Source organism: Erythrolamprus reginae, unplaced genomic scaffold, assembly GCF_031021105.1.
Source record: "Erythrolamprus reginae isolate rEryReg1 unplaced genomic scaffold, rEryReg1.hap1 scaffold_347, whole genome shotgun sequence".
NCBI classification, from domain to species: domain Eukaryota; kingdom Metazoa; phylum Chordata; class Lepidosauria; order Squamata; family Dipsadidae; genus Erythrolamprus; species Erythrolamprus reginae.
The window spans coordinates 3,400-25,706 of record NW_027248713.1 but is presented as its reverse complement, the minus strand read 5'-3'; the positions used below and the strand labels follow the sequence as shown (position 1 = coordinate 25,706).

At 37.1% G+C, this 22,307-nt stretch overlaps 1 pseudogene; it reads left to right on the top strand.

Moving 5' to 3' along the window:
- Positions 1–9,747: 9,747 nt before the first annotated feature.
- Positions 9,748–20,482, top strand: LOC139156151 (NADH-ubiquinone oxidoreductase chain 5-like; annotated as a pseudogene).
- Positions 20,483–22,307: the final 1,825 nt, after the last annotated feature.

The following is a 22,307-nucleotide window of genomic DNA, read 5'->3' as shown; positions in this document are numbered from 1 at the left end:
TATATTTTATCAAAAAAGTACTAAGTGTCAAAGTTTTACTTTTATTCTAGCATATTTCGGGATGAATACCCAAATATTCACCCTAGCTAGACAGGGTGACCTAATTTCCCTACAAATAATAAACACATGGACTGTATCTACACCCATCAACGGACTACAGCCTAGCTTCTCCGTTTTTGGGCACCAAGAAAAAAACGGAGAACCCGGGCAGCGGGGCGGGGAGGGGGTGTACTCCATCACTATTATTAGGGATTTTCCTACTTTTACTTATATTTTATCAAAAAAGTACTAAGTGTCAAAGTTTTACTTTTATTCTAGCATATTTCGGGATGAATACCCAAATATTCACCCTAGCTAGACAGGGTGACCTAATTTCCCTACAAATAATAAACACATGGACTGTATCTACACCCATCAACGGACTACAGCCTAGCTTCTCCGTTTTTGGGCACCAAGAAAAAAACGGAGAACCCGGGCAGCGGGGCGTGGAGGGGGTGTACTCCATCACTATTATTAGGGATTTTCCTACTTTTACTTATATTTTATCAAAAAAGTACTAAGTGTCAAAGTTTTACTTTTATTCTAGCATATTTCGGGATGAATACCCAAATATTCACCCTAGCTAGACAGGGTGACCTAATTTCCCTACAAATAATAAACACATGGACTGTATCTACACCCATCAACGGACTACAGCCTAGCTTCTCCGTTTTTGGGCACCAAGAAAAAAACGGAGAACCCGGGCAGCGGGGCGTGGAGGGGGTGTACTCCATCACTATTATTAGGGATTTTCCTACTTTTACTTATATTTTATCAAAAAAGTACTAAGTGTCAAAGTTTTACTTTTATTCTAGCATATTTCGGGATGAATACCCAAATATTCACCCTAGCTAGACAGGGTGACCTAATTTCCCTACAAATAATAAACACATGGACTGTATCTACACCCATCAACGGACTACAGCCTAGCTTCTCCGTTTTTGGGCACCAAGAAAAAAACGGAGAACCCGGGCAGCGGGGCGTGGAGGGGGTGTACTCCATCACTATTATTAGGGATTTTCCTACTTTTACTTATATTTTATCAAAAAAGTACTAAGTGTCAAAGTTTTACTTTTATTCTAGCATATTTCGGGATGAATACCCAAATATTCACCCTAGCTAGACAGGGTGACCTAATTTCCCTACAAATAATATAAGACTCTTCAAGAATATACCTAACCCCTATACAGATTTAGAGCTATGCAGCCAGCTCTTATCTTATAGCACAAAAGTATATTTTGAACAAACACCCTAAATAGTAAAAGATTCTCTTATACATAATTCTACAAATTACTGCCACTAGCTCTATACTACACACTCTTAAACAATACCCAGATATCGAGAGTGGGGGTGTACTCCATCACTATTATTAGGGATTTTCCTACTTTTACTTATATTTTATCAAAAAAGTACTAAGTGTCAAAGTTTTACTTTTATTCTAGCATATTTCGGGATGAATACCCAAATATTCACCCTAGCTAGACAGGGTGACCTAATTTCCCTACAAATAATAAACACATGGACTGTATCTACATCCATCAACGGACTACAGCCTAGCTTCTCCGTTTTTGGGCACCAAAAAAAAACGGAGAACCCGGGCAGCGGGGCGTGGAGGGGGTGTACTCCATCACTATTATTAGGGATTTTCCTACTTTTACTTATATTTTATCAAAAAAGTACTAAGTGTCAAAGTTTTACTTTTATTCTAGCATATTTCGGGATGAATACCCAAATATTCACCCTAGCTAGACAGGGTGACCTAATTTCCCTACAAATAATAAACACATGGACTGTATCTACACCCATCAACGGACTACAGCCTAGCTTCTCCGTTTTTGGGCACCAAGAAAAAAACGGAGAACCCGGGCAGCGGGGCGGGGAGGGGGGTGTACTCCATCACTATTATTAGGGATTTTCCTACTTTTACTTATATTTTATCAAAAAAGTACTAAGTGTCAAAGTTTTACTTTTATTCTAGCATATTTCGGGATGAATACCCAAATATTCACCCTAGCTAGACAGGGTGACCTAATTTCCCTACAAATAATAAACACATGGACTGTATCTACACCCATCAACGGACTACAGCCTAGCTTCTCCGTTTTTGGGCACCAAGAAAAAAACGGAGAACCCGGGCAGCGGGGCGTGGAGGGGGGTGTACTCCATCACTATTATTAGGGATTTTCCTACTTTTACTTATATTTTATCAAAAAAGTACTAAGTGTCAAAGTTTTACTTTTATTCTAGCATATTTCGGGATGAATACCCAAATATTCACCCTAGCTAGACAGGGTGACCTAATTTCCCTACAAATAATATAAGACTCTTCAAGAATATACCTAACCCCTATACAGATTTAGAGCTAATGCAGCCAGCTCTTATCTTATAGCACAAAAGTATATTTTGAACAAACACCCTAAATAGTAAAAGATTCTCTTATACATAATTCTACAAATTACTGCCACTAGCTCTATACTACACACTCTTAAACAATACCCAGATATCGAGAGTGGGGGTGTACTCCATCACTATTATTAGGGATTTTCCTACTTTTACTTATATTTTATCAAAAAAGTACTAAGTGTCAAAGTTTTACTTTTATTCTAGCATATTTCGGGATGAATACCCAAATATTCACCCTAGCTAGACAGGGTGACCTAATTTCCCTACAAATAATAAACACATGGACTGTATCTACATCCATCAACGGACTACAGCCTAGCTTCTCCGTTTTTGGGCACCAAGAAAAAAACGGAGAACCCGGGCAGCGGGGCGTGGAGGGGGTGTACTCCATCACTATTATTAGGGATTTTCCTACTTTTACTTATATTTTATCAAAAAAGTACTAAGTGTCAAAGTTTTACTTTTATTCTAGCATATTTCGGGATGAATACCCAAATATTCACCCTAGCTAGACAGGGTGACCTAATTTCCCTACAAATAATAAACACATGACTGTATCTACACCCATCAACGGACTACAGCCTAGCTTCTCCGTTTTTGGGCACCAAGAAAAAACGGAGCAGCGGGGCGTGGAGGGGGTGTACTCCATCACTATTATTAGGGATTTTCCTACTTTTACTTATATTTTATCAAAAAAGTACTAAGTGTCAAAGTTTTACTTTTATTCTAGCATATTTCGGGATGAATACCCAAATATTCACCCTAGCTAGACAGGGTGACCTAATTTCCCTACAAACATAGTAATATTACACCCACCTAAACCCTGGGCAACAGCCTCCTTCAGATTTGCAATCTAATATGATTTTTCACTTCAGGGTTAACAGTAAGGTTATTTCCTATATGTAATTTTACAGATTACCGCTTTAATCAGCCATACTACCAGTGTTTATTTCCCGTTGATTATTCTCAACAAACCACAAAGATATTGGAACCCTATACCTTCTATTTGGAGCCTGATCTGGTCTCATCGGAGCATGCCTAAGCATACTCATACGAATAGAACTAACACAACCAGGCTCGCTCTTTGGAAGCGATCAAATTTTTAACGTGTTAGTTACAGCCCACGCATTTATTATAATCTTTTTCATAGTTATACCCATTATAATTGGGGGCTTCGGAAACTGACTAATCCCACTAATAATTGGAGCCCCAGACATAGCCTTCCCGCGAATAAACAACATAAGCTTCTGACTCTTACCACCAGCACTTATCCTCCTCCTTTCCTCCTCATACGTAGAAGCAGGGGCAGGCACTGGCTGAACAGTATACCCCCCACTCTCAGGAAACCTAGTTCATTCAGGCCCATCAGTAGACTTGGCCATTTTCTCTCTTCATCTGGCAGGAGCCTCCTCTATCCTAGGGGCAATTAACTTTATTACAACATGTATTAACATAAAACCCAAATCAATACCAATATTTAATATCCCCTTATTTGTTTGATCTGTATTAATTACCGCTATTATACTTCTTCTAGCTCTCCCAGTACTAGCAGCAGCAATCACTATACTTCTAACAGACCGTAACATCAACACTTCTTTTTTTGACCCAGCAGGGGGCGGAGACCCAGTACTATTTCAACATTTATTTTGATTCTTTGGCCACCCAGAAGTTTATATTCTTATTTTACCCGGATTCGGAATTATCTCAAGCATTATCACTTTCCACACAGGAAAAAAAAACACATTTGGATATACAAGCATAATCTGAGCAATAATGTCAATTGCAATTTTAGGCTTTGTTGTATGAGCTCACCATATATTTACAGTAGGCCTAGATATTGATAGCCGAGCCTACTTTACAGCAGCAACAATAATTATTGCAATTCCTACAGGAATTAAAGTCTTTGGCTGATTAGCCACCCTGACAGGAGGCCAAATTAAATGAGAAGCCCCAATCTACTGAGCCCTCGGTTTCATTTTTTTATTCACTGTTGGCGGAATAACAGGTATTATTTTAGCAAACTCATCTCTAGATATCGTGCTCCACGACACCTATTATGTTGTAGCACATTTTCACTACGTTTTATCAATAGGGGCGGTATTTGCCATTATAGGAGGACTCACACACTGATTCCCACTATTTACAGGTTTTACACTTAATCAAACGCTAACAAAAACCCAATTCTGAGTGATATTCATTGGAGTAAATATAACATTTTTTCCCCAACATTTCTTAGGCTTATCTGGTATACCACGACGATATTCTGACTTTCCAGATGCTTTTACACTGTGAAATACAATATCATCAATTGGATCTACCATCTCCCTTATTGCTGTACTTATATCCCTATTCATTGTCTGAGAAGCTCTCGCATACAAACGAGAGCTCTTTATACCTCTCGGAAAAAAAACACACATTGAATGATTTTATGGTACCCCGCCGCCTCAACATACCCACGTTGAGCCAACATTCTTATTAAACAACTCGTACGCCCCAATCCGGGACCTAATTTCCCACTTAGAGTGACCCTGACCCGAGAAAAGGCAGATCTAACTGCCATCCATTAATTTCAAATTAACCGCATACTCATGCTCTATCCTCGAGAACCTAGTAAAATCAATTACATGGCCTTGTCATGGCCAAATTACAATCCTGTGGTTCTCAGTGCCATACGCAACCCAACTTACCCTACAAGAAGCCACAGGACCCACAATAGAAGAAGTAATCTTCCTACATGACCATGTATTATTACTCACATGCTTAATATCTATAGTAATTTTAATATTTACTATCACCGCAACCTCAACAGCCCTAACACACAACGACCCAACAGAAGAAGTAGAACAACTAGAAGCAGCTTGAACCGCTGCCCCTATTATAATTTTAATTCTCACAGCCCTACCCTCAGTTCGATCTCTTTATTTAATAGAAGAAGTATTTGACCCTCATCTAACTATTAAAACAACCGGACATCAATGATACTGAAATTATGAATATTCTGATAATACCCAAACATCATTTGACTCTTATATGATTCAAACAGAAAATTTACAAAGCGGGGGCCCGCGCCTTCTCGAAGTAGACCACCGCATGATTATACCTGCAGGCCTGCAGGCCCGCATTATTGTAACCGCAGAAGACGTCCTTCATTCCTGAACAATTCCATCTCTTGGAGTAAAAGTAGACGCAGTCCCAGGACGCCTTAACCAACTTCCCTTAACCACATCACGAGTTGGTGTATTCTTTGGCCAATGTTCAGAAATCTGCGGGGCCAACCACAGTTTTATACCAATCGCAATTGAAGCAATCCCACTACCTAATTTTGAACAATGATTAATTAAATAGTCACGGAGAAGCTTTTATAGCATTAACCTTTTAAGTTAAAGAAGAAACACACTTTCCTCAGTGAATGCCCCAACTGGATACAGTTTATATTTTTCTAATCTTTACATGAACCTGACTTGTTATTTATTTAATAACTCAAAAAATTAAGACCTTCCTGCTAATTTCAAAAAAGAAAGACCAACAAACTAAGCCCAACACACCCAGCCCCCATGAATACAAACCTATTTGAACAATTTAAAAGCCCAGAACTCTTATATATCCCAACTATAATTTTATCTATACTTATCCCACTCCTATTAATACACCACAAACCTAAACTCTTAGGAAACCGAATAACAACCGCCCTTACATGAACTTTAAAATCCACTACAACCAATATAACCACACAACTATCCGAAACAGGACAAAAATGATGTCGTATCCTTATAAGCTTACTTTTTTTTATCCTGATATCCAATATTCTAGGCCTCCTTCCATATACCTTTACACCAACTTCCCAATTATCAATAAACATAACACTAGCTATCCCCATATGAATAGCCACAGTCATCACCGGAATAACCAAAAACCCATCAACCACACTAGCCCACATGCTCCCAGAAGGATCCCCAACCCCTCTAATCCCATTCATAATTATAATTGAAACTGTTAGCCTCATTATACGACCCCTAGCACTAGGAGTCCGACTCACAGCTAACATTACAGCAGGTCACCTACTTATAACAATAATTAGCTCAACCGCACTTAACTTTTCTTTCTCCTATGTTTCTCTAAGCTTCCTCATATGAACTCTACTTTTTTTATTAACTATCCTTGAATTAGCAGTAGCCTGCATCCAGGCCTATGTTTTTGTATTATTAATTATTTTGTACTTACAAGAAAACACATAATGACCCACCAACTTCACCAATATCACCTAATGGACCCTAGTCCATGACCTCTAACTGGAGCCATAGGCTCCATACTTATAGCCTCTGGACTAGCCATCTGATTTCACACAAACTCCTCCTCCATCCTTAAACTAGGACTTCTAACTACTATACTTACAATAATTCAATGATGACGAGATGTTGTCCGAGAAAGCACGTATCAAGGACATCACACAAAAGGAGTACAAAAAAATATACGCTATGGTATAATCTTGTTTATTACATCAGAAATTTTCTTCTTCCTAGGATTCTTCTGAGCCCTATACCACGTAAGTTTAATTCCAACACCAGAGTTAGGTTCAGAATGACCTCCTACAGGGGTGGTCCCCCTTAACCCCATAGACGTCCCACTCTTAAACACAGCAGTATTACTCTCATCCGGAGCAACAATTACATGATCCCACCACTCCCTAACAAAGGGAAATAAAAAAGAAGCAACCCTAGCCCTCATTATCACAGTTGTCCTAGGAGGTTACTTTACAGCCCTCCAAGCAACCGAATATATAGAAACCCCATTTACCATTTCAGATAGTGTTTACGGCTCACTTTTCTTCGTAACTACAGGATTTCACGGACTTCACGTAATTATTGGCACCTCTTTTCTAATGGTCTGCCTACTACGTCTAACCCATCATCACCTTACAACCACCCACCACTTTGGTTATGAAGCCGCAATCTGATATTGACACTTCGTAGATGTTGTTTGACTATTCCTCTATGTCTCAGTATACTGATGAGGATCCTATTTCTTTAGTATACCAGTATTAATGCCTTCCAAGCATTAGGCCCCACAAGGGAAGAAATAATTAACTTTATAATCTTTATTACTCTCTCTCTTCTAACAACTGTCCTATTATACTTCATTAACACGTACACCACCTCCAAACCAGACACTAATAAACTCTCACCCTATGAATGCGGCTTTGACCCAACAGACAACGCACGCACACCAATTTCTATCCAATTCTTCTTAGTCGCTATCTTGTTTATCCTCTTTGACCTAGAAATTGTACTCCTCCTCCCTGTCGTATGAAGCATAAACACCAACCCCCCCTACACCACTTTTACCCTAATCATTACCCTCATCACCATTCTCACACTAGGCCTACTATATGAATGACTACAAGGAGGCCTAGAATGAGTAGAATATTTAAGGTAGTCTAATCAGACACCCGATTTCGACTCGGGAAATCTTAATCATTAAGCCTTAAAAATGGAAACAGCCAAAACTATACTATTTATAGCCTTTACAATTACTATCACAAGCCTTTCCATACAACACAAACACCTTATACTTGCCCTCATATGCTTAGAAACAATAATGCTTATTGTATTTTCTATGTTAGTAATATTTACCTCAACTTCAACAACCACAACACAAACCCCCATATCAATTGTAATACTATCTTTATCTGTGTGTGGAGCCGCCGTTGGCCTCAGCCTAGTAGTTGCAATCACACGCACTCACGGAAATGACTTCCTAAAAAATCTAAGTCTACTATAATGCTTAAAATTTTATACATAACCTCTATATTAATTCCTACTATCTTTACTATTAAACCAAAAATACTCTACACAACATCAATTTCCTACACATTCTTACTCGCCACACTAAGCTTAAATTTACTAGAACCAACCTCCAATAACCATCTTTTTCTTGACTCAAGCTCAACCCCTTTATTCGTACTATCTTTCTGACTCCTACCAATTACAGTAATAGCAGGCCAACATGCAATAACCAAAGAGCCAACTCAACGACAACGAACATACCTAATAACAATCGTACTTCTTCAAGTATTTATTGCAGCAACATTTACAGCCTACAACCTCACACTAATATACATTATATTTGAAGCCACTCTCATTCCAACCCTTATTATTATTACCCGATGAGGACAACAAGCAGAACGACTCACTGCAGGAACCTACTTTATACTTTATACCTTAACAACCTCAATACCACTTCTTATAGCAATCATTTTCCTCAACAACTCCTCCAACACCCCAACACTGTTTATCCAAACAGCACAAACCCCATGGCAGCTAAGCGAGCTATTATGAATAGCCTGCTTAGCTGCCTTTTTAGCGAAAATACCAATCTACGGATTACACCTATGATTACCAAAAGCACATGTTGAAGCCCCCATTGTGGGCTCCATAGTACTAGCCGCAATTTTGCTAAAACTTGGAGGATATGGAATTATACGCTTAACACAAATCCTTCCCGTAATAAAAACTGATATATTTTTACCATTTATCGTGCTAGCTCTGTGAGGGGCCACCCTAGCAAACCTGACCTGTCTACAACAAACAGACCTTAAATCCTTAATCGCATATTCATCAATTAGCCACATAGGCCTAGTAATTGCAGCAATCGCTATTCAAACACAATGAAGCCTAGCCGGAGCTATAGCCCTCATAATTGCCCACGGTTTTACTTCCTCAGCACTATTTTGCTTAGCAAACATCACCTATGAACGAACTAAAACCCGAATTATAAACCTTACACGAGGGTTTCATAACCTCCTACCAATAATCACAATATGATGACTTTTAATTAACCTAATAAATATTGCAACCCCACCCAGTCTAAATTTTACAGGAGAACTGCTTATTGCATCCTCCCTGTTCTATTGATGCCCCATTACAATAACTATATTTGGAATATCCATACTAATTACAGCACTATATTCCCTTCACATATTTTTATCTACACAAATAGGCACACCCCTTACTAATTCTAAAATCGCACAAACACACTCACGAGAACACCTCCTCATAACCCTCCACACACTACCACTAATATTAGTCTCTATAAAACCTGAACTTATATTTAGGTGCGCGTAATTTAAATAAAATGTCATGCTGTGACCATGATAATAGGAGTCTCTCCTCACACACCACGAGGGTGTCATAAGATCTGCTAACTCTTTTACCTGGAACTAAACTCCAGCCCCCTCTACCAAAGGATAGTAGTATTCCACTGGTCTTAGGCACCAAAACCCTTGGTGCAAATCCAAGTGGTAGAATAATGGACCTTATCTCCCCAACAATTATACTTACTACTTTCTTATCCCTAATTGCACTAATCATACAACCACAAACAATACAAAATATAAAGAAAAACCTTATATTATTATTTTTTCTAAACTTAGTCCCTATTAACCCCCTCCTTAACAATAAAGAACTTACAATATCATTCCCACCACTAATTAATGTAATGACAGAAAACATTAACATCTCTGTTACATTAGACACCCTATCACTTATATTCTTTCCCATCGCCCTATTCATTACATGATCTATCACAGAATTTTCTATTTGGTATATATCATCAGACCCCCTCAACAATAAATTTACCAAGTACCTACTAATCTTTTTAATTACTATATTAACTATTATTTCAGCAAATAATCTATACCAACTTTTCATCGGGTGAGAAGGCGTAGGAATTATATCTTTTCTCCTAATTGGATGATGATCTGGTCGCCCAGACGCCAACACAGCCGCACTCCAAGCTATTGCCTACAATCGCATCGGAGACATTGGCCTTATTTTAACAACCCTATGACTAATAACTTCATCATCTATTAACTTACAAGAACTTATCTTTCAACACGAAATAATATACACCATTCCAACAATAGGCCTATTAGCTGCAGCCATGGGAAAATCCGCACAATTTGGCCTACACCCCTGACTTCCTTCCGCTATAGAAGGCCCAACCCCTGTATCAGCCCTACTACACTCCAGCACTATAGTCGTAGCAGGAGTTTTTTTACTCATCCGACTTTACCCAACATATTGCAACAACAAAACCATAACTACAATCTGCCTTCTAGTAGGATCTATAACAACTATATTTGCTGCAACCGCAGCAACAACCCACTACGACATTAAAAAGATTATCGCACTATCAACCACAAGCCAACTAGGCTTAATAATAACCATAATCGGCCTCAATCAACCAACACTAGCTTTTCTCCACATAGCTACTCACTCTTTTTTTAAAGCCTTATTATTCCTATGCTCAGGATCATTTACTCATAACCTGAATAACGAACAAGATATCCGAATGATAGGAGGCCTAACAAAAACAACCCCTATAACCTCATCATTTATTACAATCGCTAGCTTCTCCCTTATAGGCATACCCTTTCTAACCGGCTTTTACTCAAAAGACACCATCATTGAAACAATAATAAATTCTTATACCAACTCATGAGCCATAACAATGATCTTCATCGCCACCATTATTTCTGCCGTCTACAGTACACAACTTATTTTATATTTACTCTCCAAATTCCCACGAACAAACCACACCACTAACAAAGAAACAACAAACATCATCACCCCCCTTCTACGTCTAACCGCTGCTTCAACCTTAATAGGTACTCTAGCAAAAACCCTAACTCTACAAACCACAACACTAATTACTATACCAACCATAATTAAACTCACAGCACTAATTGCTACACTTACAGGAGCCTCTCTATCAATAGACATACTCAACACCACCCTCCATTCTAAACCAAAAAAAACAATTACATCCAACCACTTCTTCAACCAGCTAGCTTTCTTCAATATCCCCCACCGAATACTAACCATACAAAGTATAAAACTTAGCCAACAAAAATCCAATGAGCTTATTGATCTATGAACGCTCGAAATACTAGGACCTAAAGGCCTATCAAACTCAATCACCCCGACCATCCACCTCTCAACACAACAAAAAAATATAATCAAAAACTTCCTCCCAATCTTTACCTTCACCATAATTTCCTCTATCCTTCTTCTCTAAAAGAACGCAGACCCCCCTTACAAGATCAACCAATTACTACCAAAATAGAAAACAACACCACAAACAAACCCCAAGAACAAACCACCAAACCCACACCACCCTTAAAATAAAAAACACAAGCACCATTTACCTCTAAACACAACATCTCCTCTCAAACCGTATTAACTATTAACGCATCTAAGACCCAAACACCAACTCACCAAAAACCCAAAATAGCTAAGACCAAAACAAAAATAGCAAAAAACTTAGCCGACCACCCCTGTAGCATATCCACCTTATCCTTCTCTACACTCACACAATAACTAAAAATCACAACCAGACCCCCTAAATAAATAATATAAACTACAAAAGCCATAAAAGTACGACCAAAAACAACCATAAAAAGACAACAAAAAAATGAGACCCCTATAAGAATAATCACCCCTTGATAAGGAACAAAAATATAACCTAACACAGACACACTAAAAACTACAAATATTATTGACATATACACCAAATAATTTATTAAAACCATAATTTTTGCTCTATTAGAGACCTGCGGTACGAAAAACCACTGTTGTAATCAACTACAAAAATCATGCTCAACCAACACACACTTCTACTATTTAATCTTCTCCCAGTAGGAATAAATATCTCTACTTGATGAAATTTTGGCTCAATACTATTAGCCTGCTTAATTTTACAAACTTTAACGGGTTTCCTCCTAGCAATCCATTACACAGCTAACATCAACCTAGCCTTCTCATCTGTCATTCACATTATACGAGACACCCCCCACGGATGAATCTTACAAAACCTCCATGCCATCGGAGCTTCTATATTCTTTATCTGTATCTACATCCACATCGGCCGCGGCCTCTACTACAGTTCCTACCTAAACAAATCAGTATGACTATCAGGTGTTAGCCTACTTATTACTCTAATAGCAACTGCTTTCTTCGGATACGTTCTTCCCTGAGGACAAATATCCTTCTGAGCAGCAACAGTAATTACCAATCTCCTGACAGCCGTACCTTATATTGGCACCTCTCTAACAACTTGACTATGAGGAGGATTCTCAATCAATGACCCTACACTAACACGATTCTTCGCACTTCACTTTATCCTCCCATTCATCATTATATCTTTATCCTCCATCCACATTATTCTTCTTCACGACGAAGGCTCAGGCAACCCACTCGGAACCAACTCAGACACAGACAAAATCCCATTTCACCCCTACCACTCATACAAAGACACCCTAATATTATCTATCCTTATCTCCCTCATACTCATCACTATTTCCCTCGCCCCCAACATCTTTAACGACCCAGATAACTTCTCAAAAGCCAATCCAATAGTTACACCCCAACATATTAAACCAGAATGATACTTTCTATTTGCATACGGAATTCTACGATCAGTCCCAAATAAGCTAGGCGGGACTTTAGCACTAATCTTATCAGTCTCCATCCTAATCTCAATACCATTTACCCACACCTCTTACATTCGATCAATGACCTTTCGCCCATTTGGACAACTCCTATTCTGAACCCTAATTACTACCTTCATTACAATTACATGAGCAGCCACTAAACCAGTAGAACCCCCATTTATACTAATTAGCCAAATAACCTCTCTACTCTACTTCCTATTCTTCATTATAAACCCCATTCTAGGTTGACTAGAAAATAAACTCTCTATACCACCCACATGCCCTGGTAGCTTAACTCACAAAGCATTGTTCTTGTAAACCAAAGACGGGCCCTTCCCCCAGAGCATCAAAGAGGGACTTCCATCTCTAGCCCCCAAAGCTAACATTTTATCTTAAACTACTCTTTGATTGCCCCCTCCGGGGGTGTATCCCCGACCATATGCCCCCTCCGGGGGTGTATCCCCAACCATATGCCCCCTCCGGGGGTGTATCCCCAACCATATGCCCCCTCCGGGGGTGTATCCCCAACCATATGCCCCCTCCGGGGGTGTATCCCCAACCATATGCCCCCTCCGGGGGTGTATCCCCAACCATATGCCCCCTCCGGGGGTGTATCCCCAACCATATGCCCCCTCCGGGGGTGTATCCCCGACCATATGCCCCCTCCGGGGGTGTATCCCCGACCATATGCCCCCTCCGGGGGTGTATCCCGGCCCATAGATTAATGTATCTCTTATACATTAGTCTTACTTTGCTATGTATAATCCACATAAGTGATTTGCCCCATGCATATAAGCCAGTATTGTATAATAATGATTAGTACGATATGTTAGTATGTATAATCCACATTAACGATTTGCCCCACGCATATAAGCCAGTATTTTATATTAATGATTATTAAGACATATTGGTTTAATAGCACACTCCTTATCCACCTCATATTCTGGGTCGTTCCATGCACGGTACGTCTGGGGACGTGACTCGTTATTCATAATTACTCACGAATATCCTGTTCCAACTGGTATCCCATGATCTAGTCCAGCCCGAGAAATCCTCTATCCTTCAGCGTAAAGCATGGCAGTCCCGCTTTTCACGTCCATGTATTGTAACTCCTCCCACAGTGCCTTTTACGAGACCACTGGTTACTCTTTCAGGTTCATTTCGATGGCCCGGAACCATCCCTCATTCCCAGCTTTTTACGACGCCTTCATCGCACCCTCTATATTGGTACATACACCCTCATGTTTAGATCACGCATGCTCGATCCACCCCTGGTAATTTTTATTTTTTAACGGCTTTCTTCAACCCCCCCTTGCCCGCGGCTTCCTCTCGGACGTGTACAACTCCAGTTCATCTTGAGCATACCCACGTTCCAGTGCTTATTGGACATATTATTAATCTGGCATATTCCCCCATATATTACAATCTTTCCATGGTTTTTAGACATACTTTTCTTATTCCTACTACTCTCCAGCCATTCTCTACAAATTTTTATTGGATATTTTCCCACAAAACACTTTTTTGCAGCCTGATTTTTTAAAAATCATATCGTATTTTGAAAGACAAATTAATCAATAAAATCCAACAAACCCGTTTTCTTATAATAAAGCACCATTACATCTTGCATATGAACCCCTTTGTACTTTCAAAGGCACAACCCCTACATATCTGTGAAAAAGATTTCACATATTTATTAATTAATTATCCTATCTTATATTTAAATCCGGGGATTCTCTATTATAAATAGAATTCACTGTAAAAAGTATTTTTATACAATATTAATTAATTTGCCTTTACTAATATTAAATCCGGGGATTCTCTATTTCATAAAGAAATTATCTGTGAAAAAGATTTCACATATTTATTAATTAATTATCCTATCTTATATTTAAATCCGGAGATTCTCTATTATAAATAGAATTCACTGTAAAAAGTATTTTTATACAATATTAATTAATTTGCCTTTACTAATATTAAATCCGGGGATTCTCTATTTCATAAAGAAATTATCTGTGAAAAAGATTTCACATATTTATTAATTAATTATCCTATCTTATATTTAAATCCGGAGATTCTCTATTATAAATAGAATTCACTGTAAAAAGTATTTTTATACAATATTAATTAATTTGCCTTTACTAATATTAAATCCGGGGATTCTCTATTTCATAAAGAAATTATCTGTGAAAAAGATTTCACATATTTATTAATTAATTATCCTATCTTATATTTAAATCCGGAGATTCTCTATTATAAATAGAATTCACTGTAAAAAGTATTTTTATACAATATTAATTAATTTGCCTTTACTAATATTAAATCCGGGGATTCTCTATTTCATAAAGAAATTATCTGTGAAAAAGATTTCACATATTTATTAATTAATTATCCTATCTTATATTTAAATCCGGAGATTCTCTATTATAAATAGAATTCACTGTAAAAAGTATTTTTATACAATATTAATTAATTTGCCTTTACTAATATTAAATCCGGGGATTCTCTATTTCATAAAGAAATCATCTGTGAAAAAGATTTCACATATTTATTAATTAATTATCCTATCTTATATTTAAATCCGGGGATTCTCTATTATAAATAGAATTCACTGTAAAAAGTATTTTTATACAATATTAATTAATTTGCCTTTACTAATATTAAATCCGGGGATTCTCTATTTCATAAAGAAATTATCTGTGAAAAAGATTTCACATATTTATTAATTAATTATCCTATCTTATATTTAAATCCGGGGATTCTCTATTATAAATAGAATTCACTGTAAAAAGTATTTTTATACAATATTAATTAATTTGCCTTTACTAATATTAAATCCAGGGATTCTCTATTTCATAAAGAAATTATCTGTGAAAAAGATTTCACATATTTATTAATTAATTATCCTATCTTATATTTAAATCCGAGGATTCTCTATTATAAATAGAATTCACTGTAAAAAGTATTTTTATACAATATTAATTAATTTGCCTTTACTAATATTAAATCCGGAGATTCTCTATTTCATAAAGAAATTATCTGTGAAAAAGATTTCACATATTTATTAATTAATTATCCTATCTTATATTTAAATCCGGAGATTCTCTATTATAAATAGAATTCACTGTAAAAAGTATTTTTATACAATATTAATTAATTTGCCTTTACTAATATTAAATCCGGGGATTCTCTATTTCATAAAGAAATTATCTGTGAAAAAGATTTCACATATTTATTAATTAATTATCCTATCTTATATTTAAATCCGGAGATTCTCTATTATAAATAGAATTCACTGTAAAAAGTATTTTTATACAATATTAATTAATTTGCCTTTACTAATATTAAATCCGGGGATTCTCTATTTCATAAAGAAATTATCTGTGAAAAAGATTTCACATATTTATTAATTAATTATCCTATCTTATATTTAAATCCGAGGATTCTCTATTATAAATAGAATTCACTGTAAAAAGTATTTTTATACAATATTAATTAATTTGCCTTTACTAATATTAAATCCGGGGATTCTCTATTTCATAAAGAAATTATCTGTGAAAAAGATTTCACATATTTATTAATTAATTATCCTATCTTATATTTAAATCCGGGGATTCTCTATTATAAATAGAATTCACTGTAAAAAGTATTTTTATACAATATTAATTAATTTGCCTTTACTAATATTAAATCCGGGGATTCTCTATTTCATAAAGAAATTATCTGTGAAAAAGATTTCACATATTTATTAATTAATTATCCTATCTTATATTTAAATCCGGGGATTCTCTATTTCATAAAGAAATTATCTGTGAAAAAGATTTCACATATTTATTAATTAATTATCCTATCTTATATTTAAATCCGGAGATTCTCTATTATAAATAGAATTCACTGTAAAAAGTATTTTTATACAATATTAATTAATTTGCCTTTACTAATATTAAATCCGGGGATTCTCTATTTCATAAAGAAATTATCTGTGAAAAAGATTTCACATATTTATTAATTAATTATCCTATCTTATATTTAAATCCGGAGATTCTTTATATGTTATCATAGCTTATTACTAAAGCATAGCACTGAAAATGCTAAGATGGGTTTTACCTGATTAACACAAGGTCTTGGTTTTGAACCTCTAATTACCTTCACCCTTTAATTATACATGCAAGCCTCCCCACAACAGTGAATCAACCCACTAACATCTAGTACGAAAGGTATCAGGCAACCGCCTAAAACACCCAGCAATAAGCCACACCCACACGGGCATACCCGCAGCAGTAATTAATATTAAGCCATAAGCCTAAGCTTGACCTAGAAAAAGAGTTTTAGGGTCGGTTAATCTCGTGCCAGCGACCGCGGTTATACGATAGACCCAAGATAATTACACCGGCGTAAAGTATGACTAAATGACAGTAACACTATTAAGAAAGAAACCCCCCCAGCCGTAAAAAGCCACAGGCCATATGAACCAGACCCTTAATAACTCAAACCTCACCAACTCATGAAAGCCACGACACAAACTAAGATTAGATACCTTACTATGCCCGGCCATAACACGACAATTAAACAACAATTTGTTCGCCAAATAACTACGAGTACAAACTTAAAATTTAAAAGACTTGACGGTACCCCATATCAACCTAGAGGAGCCTGTCCAATAAGCCGATACCCCACGATCAACCCAACACACTCTAGCCCTACAGTCTATATACCGCCGTCGCCAGTTCACCTTGCAAAAGAAACAAAGTGAGCACAATAGACCATATCTAACACGACAGGTCGAGGTGTAACTAATGAGTATGTAAAGATGGGCTACATTTTCTAAAACAGAAAATCACGGATAAACCATGAAACTAAAAACTGAAGGAGGATTTAGCAGTATGCTAAGAATAGAACACTAAACAGAAATTAACGCAATGAGGTGCGTACACACCGCCCGTCATCCCTGCCAACAATACTTCTTTCCTACATTAAACCTTACACTTTACTCAAGCAGGGCAAGTCGTAACACGGTAAGCGTACTGGAAAGTGCGCTTAGAAACAAAAAGTAGCTTATAAAAAGCATTCGACCTACACTCGAACGACATTATCAATATAATCTTTTTGAGCCACACAACTCTCTTACACAAATATCCTATAATATATCAAACAAAACATTTGACCCACTCAGTAGATGCGATCGAACAGTAAACCAATATAAGTACCGCAAGGAAAATAAAACAAGCAATAAACAGCAAAGACAAAACCTTGTACCTTTTGTATCATGGTTTAGCAAGTTAAAGGTAGACAAGAAGAACTGAAGCCTACCCACCCCGAAACCAGGTGAGCTACTTTAAAGTAGCCCAACTAGAGCCAACCCATCCCTGTAGCAAAAGGGTGGGACAACTTAAAAGTAGAAGTGAAAAGCCCATCGAACCCGGAGATAGCTGGCTACCTAACAAAAAGATTTTAGTCTTACTTTAGACCTATAAACCAAATACTAGTCCTCTAAAGAAACTCAATAGGGGTACAGCTCTATTGAAACAGGATACAACCTGAATTTGAGAGAAATCTATTCATCCTCACCCGTAGGCCTTTAAGCAGCCATCTAAAAAAATATCGTTAAAGAATTTTTTACCCAATTCAACAACCCAATGAAAACTCCAAAATAACTAAAGGTGAGCTCATACTTATGAACACCATTATGCTAAAACTAATAATAAGATACCCTCTCTATAACGCACCCATCCACTAGAAACGGACCCCCCACTAGTCATTAACAGACCACAATAGGTAAACCATTAACTAATTCTCACTTACCCCATTACTGTGACACCAACACAGGAGCGTTAAAAAGAAAGATTAAACACTATAAAAGGAACTCGGCAACCTAAACCCCAACTGTTTAACAAAAACATAACCTTTAGCCCTATTAACAGTATTAAAGGCAACGCCTGCCCAGTGAATAATTAAACGGCCGCGGTACTCTAACCGTGCAAAGGTAGCATAATCATTTGTCCACTAATTATGGACTAGTATGAAAGGCAAAATGAGGGTTCAACTGTCTCTTATAGTGAGTCAATTAAACTGATCTCCCAGTAAAAAAGCTGGAATAAACACACAAGACCAGAAGACCCTGTGAAGCTTAAACTAAACTATTAAACCACATAATAATTACTTTCGGTTGGGGCGACCTCGGAAAAAAAAGAACTTCCAAATTAGTGACATCAATCACCCCATAGGCCAACAAGCCACATACGACCCAGCACACCTGATAATTGAACCAAGTTACTCCAGGGATAACAGCGCCATCTTCTTCAAGAGTCCATATCAAAAAGAAGGTTTACGACCTCGATGTTGGATCAGGACATCCCAATGGTGTAGCCGCTATTAAAGGTTCGTTTGTTCAACGATTAACAGTCCTACGTGATCTGAGTTCAGACCGGAGCAATCCAGGTCGGTTTCTATCTATGTTTAACCACTCCGCCCAGTACGAAAGGACCGACGAAGCGGAGCCAATACTAAAGATACGCTCTTAACTACAAACCAAATACTACCTCCCCATTTTTAAACCAAGATAAGGTTAATTAAGATAAACCTCTTAATAATTTACTCAATCTTTCTTAACACCATAAACACCCTTCTCTACATTCTCCCTATCCTAATTGCTGTCGCATTCCTCACCCTCTTAGAGCGAAAATTAATAGGATACATACAACACCGCAAAGGCCCAAACATCGTAGGCCCAGAAGGCCTCCTCCAACCAATCGCAGACGGACTAAAACTAATTATTAAAGAATCAACCAAACCCTCCATATCATCACCCATCCTATTTATACTTTCACCCATCCTAGCACTCACACTAGCCCTAATCACCTGAATACCTATACCAATACCAACCCCATTAATTAACATAAACTTAGGCCTTATATTTATTATAGCCATATCGGGCATATTCACCTACATCATCCTATGATCCGGATGGTCTTCAAACTCAAAATACCCACTACTAGGCTCTATACGAGCTGTAGCACAAATTATTTCCTATGAAGTAACACTCGGCCTAATTATCATCTCAATAGCCACCCACTCTGGTGGATACTCACTCCTCTCTTTCACAGAGACGCAAGAAAAACTATGATTATTCCTATCCTCCTGACCACTAGCTATAATATGATTCACATCCACACTAGCAGAAACCAACCGCTCACCCTTTGACCTAACAGAAGGAGAATCTGAACTAGTTTCAGGATTCAACGTAGAATTCTCAGCAAGCCCATTCGCACTACTATTCCTAGCAGAATATACCAACATCCTATTAATAAACACCCTATCAACAATGATATTCTTCAACCCAGGCACAAACTTCTCACCACTATTTACAACAAATTTACTAGTAAAAACAACTCTCCTCACAACTATATTCCTATGAACCCGCGCCTCATACCCCCGATTCCGATATGACCAACTCATACACCTCCTATGAAAACAATTTCTCCCACTAACCCTAGCAATATGCTTACTAAACTGCTCTTCTCCTACAGCACTATTTGGTGTTCCACCACAATAGAAGCGTGCCTGAGAAAGGACTACTTTGATAGAGTAGACACGGAACTAAATATTCCCGCTTCTCATATGCCCCCTCCGGGGGTGTATCCCCAACCATATGCCCCCTCCGGGGGTGTATCCCCGACCATATGCCCCCTCCGGGGGTGTATCCCGGCCCATAGATTAATGTATCTCTTATACATTAGTCTTACTTTGCTATGTATAATCCACATAAGTGATTTGCCCCATGCATATAAGCCAGTATTGTATAATAATGATTAGTACGATATGTTAGTATGTATAATCCACATTAACGATTTGCCCCACGCATATAAGCCAGTATTTTATATTAATGATTATTAAGACATATTGGTTTAATAGCACACTCCTTATCCACCTCATATTCTGGGTCGTTCCATGCACGGTACGTCTGGGGACGTGACTCGTTATTCATAATTACTCACGAATATCCTGTTCCAACTGGTATCCCATGATCTAGTCCAGCCCGAGAAATCCTCTATCCTTCAGCGTAAAGCATGGCAGTCCCGCTTTTCACGTCCATGTATTGTAACTCCTCCCACAGTGCCTTTTACGAGACCACTGGTTACTCTTTCAGGTTCATTTCGATGGCCCGGAACCATCCCTCATTCCCAGCTTTTTACGACGCCTTCATCGCACCCTCTATATTGGTACATACACCCTCATGTTTAGATCACGCATGCTCGATCCACCCCTGGTAATTTTTATTTTTTAACGGCTTTCTTCAACCCCCCCTTGCCCGCGGCTTCCTCTCGGACGTGTACAACTCCAGTTCATCTTGAGCATACCCACGTTCCAGTGCTTATTGGACATATTATTAATCTGGCATATTCCCCCATATATTACAATCTTTCCATGGTTTTTAGACATACTTTTCTTATTCCTACTACTCTCCAGCCATTCTCTACAAATTTTTATTGGATATTTTCCCACAAAACACTTTTTTGCAGCCTGATTTTTTAAAAATCATATCGTATTTTGAAAGACAAATTAATCAATAAAATCCAACAAACCCGTTTTCTTATAATAAAGCACCATTACATCTTGCATATGAACCCCTTTGTACTTTCAAAGGCACAACCCCTACATATCTGTGAAAAAGATTTCACATATTTATTAATTAATTATCCTATCTTATATTTAAATCCGAGGATTCTCTATTATAAATAGAATTCACTGTAAAAAGTATTTTTATACAATATTAATTAATTTGCCTTTACTAATATTAAATCCGGGGATTCTCTATTTCATAAAGAAATTATCTGTGAAAAAGATTTCACATATTTATTAATTAATTATCCTATCTTATATTTAAATCCGGAGATTCTCTATTATAAATAGAATTCACTGTAAAAAGTATTTTTATACAATATTAATTAATTTGCCTTTACTAATATTAAATCCGGGGATTCTCTATTTCATAAAGAAATTATCTGTGAAAAAGATTTCACATATTTATTAATTAATTATCCTATCTTATATTTAAATCCGGAGATTCTCTATTATAAATAGAATTCACTGTAAAAAGTATTTTTATACAATATTAATTAATTTGCCTTTACTAATATTAAATCCGGGGATTCTCTATTTCATAAAGAAATTATCTGTGAAAAAGATTTCACATATTTATTAATTAATTATCCTATCTTATATTTAAATCCGGGGATTCTCTATTATAAATAGAATTCACTGTAAAAAGTATTTTTATACAATATTAATTAATTTGCCTTTACTAATATTAAATCCGGGGATTCTCTATTTCATAAAGAAATTATCTGTGAAAAAGATTTCACATATTTATTAATTAATT